The 2,546-nt window shown below is 45.6% G+C and overlaps 1 pseudogene across 1 annotated transcript; it reads right to left on the minus strand.

Annotated features, from left to right (window-relative positions):
* Nucleotides 1-241: 241 nt before the first annotated feature.
* On the minus strand, nucleotides 242-892 carry LOC100999618 (annotated as a pseudogene). The gene has a single exon (XR_159652.5). The product of XR_159652.5 is annotated as a protein shisa-5 pseudogene (transcript).
* Nucleotides 893-2,546: the final 1,654 nt, after the last annotated feature.

The raw sequence follows: 2,546 nt of genomic DNA on the forward strand, positions 1-2,546 counted from the left end.
AGAACTCCAGATGTGCCTTGGAGAGCCCCCTACCTCTCAGGGGCCACTTCAAAGGGTGCCCCCACCACCCCATTCTTTGAGTTTGGCTTGAGATTTTAGGAAGCGTAATTTCAGGTGAGGAAGAAAACAAAGTCTGGTCCCAGCCCACTCTGGCAAGGATCGTTCCCCACCTCCTCAGCATCAGAGGAAGCCACATATACAGGCAGGACACATACAGCACACATGGGCCGCAAGGAACTGTGCCTGCACACCACTCACACACACACAACATAACCAAGTGGCAGCCAGAGAGGTCGGGGGACCCTCAGAGGACCATCTTCGGGGCATCCATGTAGGCCGGGTTGTAAGGAGGCTGGCTGGCGGGGTAGGGTGCGGCTGCTCCTCCAGCCGGGGTCTCGTGGTAGGCCGGCGGGCCCATGGCTGGGCCAGGTAAGGTGGTTACTGCGTTGGGTAGGGTGCTACTGGCATCCCTGGCTGAGGTGGCATGGTGTGGTACCCCTGGTAGCTTCGTCCAGGGTAGCTGGGCGGCACACTTGGAGGCTGAGGATAAGGGGCATGCACCACAGTGGTGGATGTAGTGGTGGTGACAACCGGACGTGGTTGGCGGCACGTCATGTACAGGCAGCAGCAGGAGCAGGTGAAGCAGATGATGACAGTGATGACAGACAGCACAAAGATGGTCAGGCCAACGGCCAAGGTCGCTCCGAACCCCATGTTAGCCTCTGCCTTCACCTAGAGACCTCCTGTACCCCTGGGCTTCCCCTCTTCCCATCGTGGACCACTCAGTTTCAACTTCCTCCCCTTTTGGAGAAAAGGCTGTTTTTTTGTTTGTTTGTTTGTTTGTTTTGAGACAAAGTCTTGCTCTGTCGCCTAGGCTGGAGTGCAGTGGCACAATCTCAGCCCACTGCAACCTCTGCCTCCTGGTTTCAAGCCATTCTCCTGCCTCAGCCTCTTGAGTAACTGGGATTACAGGCGTGCGCCACCGCGCGCCGCTAATTTTTTTGTGTTTTTAGTAAAGACGGGGTTTCAACATGTTGGTCAGGCTGGTCTCAAACACCTGACCTCATGATCTGTCCGCCTCAGTCTCCCAAAGTGCTGGGATTACAGGCATGAGCTATAAATAGTTCTTCTATAAAACTCTCTTAATTTAAGTCCTTCTGAGTATGCCATCAGTTTTATGCAAGGACCTTGATTAATACAATCTTTGTGAATATGTGATCTGAATGAAGGTTGATGTTTGAAATACTCAGATTATGGTTAACTATAGATTTGTTTGAGTAAATACATTAAAAATCTTGCTGCTTATTTTTGAAAGTAATGCTCCTTCCATCTCCTTTATTCTTCATCTCAACATTGTTTGTTTCCATAACTCTTATCTAAAGAGTTTTGTATTAATAACTCTTATCTAAGATTTAGCCCTTTTTTTTTTTTTTTTTTTTTTTTTTTGGGACGGAGTCTCGCTCTGTTGCCCAGGCTGGAGTGCAGTGGCGGGATCTCAGCTCACTGCAAGCTCCGCCTCCCGGGTTCACGCCATTCTCCTGCCTCAGCCTCCCCAGTAGCTGGGACTACAGGCGCCCGCCACCTCGCCCGGCTAGTTTTTTGTTTTTTTTAGTAGAGACGGGGTTTCACCGTGTTAGCCAGGATGGTCTCGATCTCCTGACCTTGTGATCCACCCGTCTCGGCCTCCCAAAGTGCTGGGATTACAGGCTTGAGCCACTGCGCCCGGCCAAGATTTAGCCTTTTTACTTGCTTTTTTATAATCTTCTCTAGTAGACTGTAAGTTACATGAAGACAGGGACCATGTTTATTTTTTCACCATTATATTCCTTGTGACTACCATATAGTAGATAATACAAATTTGCTTGTCCACTTATTTAACAAACAATTATTAATTGAGCACCTAGTATGTGCCAGGCCATTTTAGGTTCTGGAAACAGAAAAACATGGCCCAAGTTCCTTCTCTTATGAAATGAATAAAACATTGAATTCCAAATATAGGTCTGTGTGATATTAATCACCCTTACATTAAAACAAGGCATTCTATGAACAAATATATTTGGGAAATATTTCCTTGAAAGTTAATTTTTTGTTGATTTTTGTCTCAGTTACGTAATAGGCACATTAGAATTTCCAAGAGATAATTGATATATATGCAGTGTTTTCCAAACTTTTAAATCACAAAGCCCTCTTTACAATGAGCAAAGATTAAGACTTTAGGCCCGGCATTGTGGCTTATGCCTGTAATCCCAGCATTTTGGGAGACCAAAGCAGGAGGATTGTTTGAGCCCAGGAGTTCAAGGTTACAGTGAGCTATGACTGTGTCACATGGTAAGACTGTGTCCCAAAAAAACAAAAAAAAATCAAGGTAGGCCATAACTTTTTTTTAACAAAGGTGGGAGAATGGTTGTTTTTTTGGTCAGGAAAAATTTGACTAGAGGTACAAATTACCTGTCAAGTCCATTGCCATTTGTTATCCTTTAATTGATTAAAATTATATAATACCTGATAATCTTCATGAATTCAGGAACCAGTGATGACTCTTTTAA

The sequence above is a fragment of the Papio anubis genome, chromosome 1 (assembly GCF_008728515.1).
Source record: "Papio anubis isolate 15944 chromosome 1, Panubis1.0, whole genome shotgun sequence".
NCBI classification, from domain to species: domain Eukaryota; kingdom Metazoa; phylum Chordata; class Mammalia; order Primates; family Cercopithecidae; genus Papio; species Papio anubis.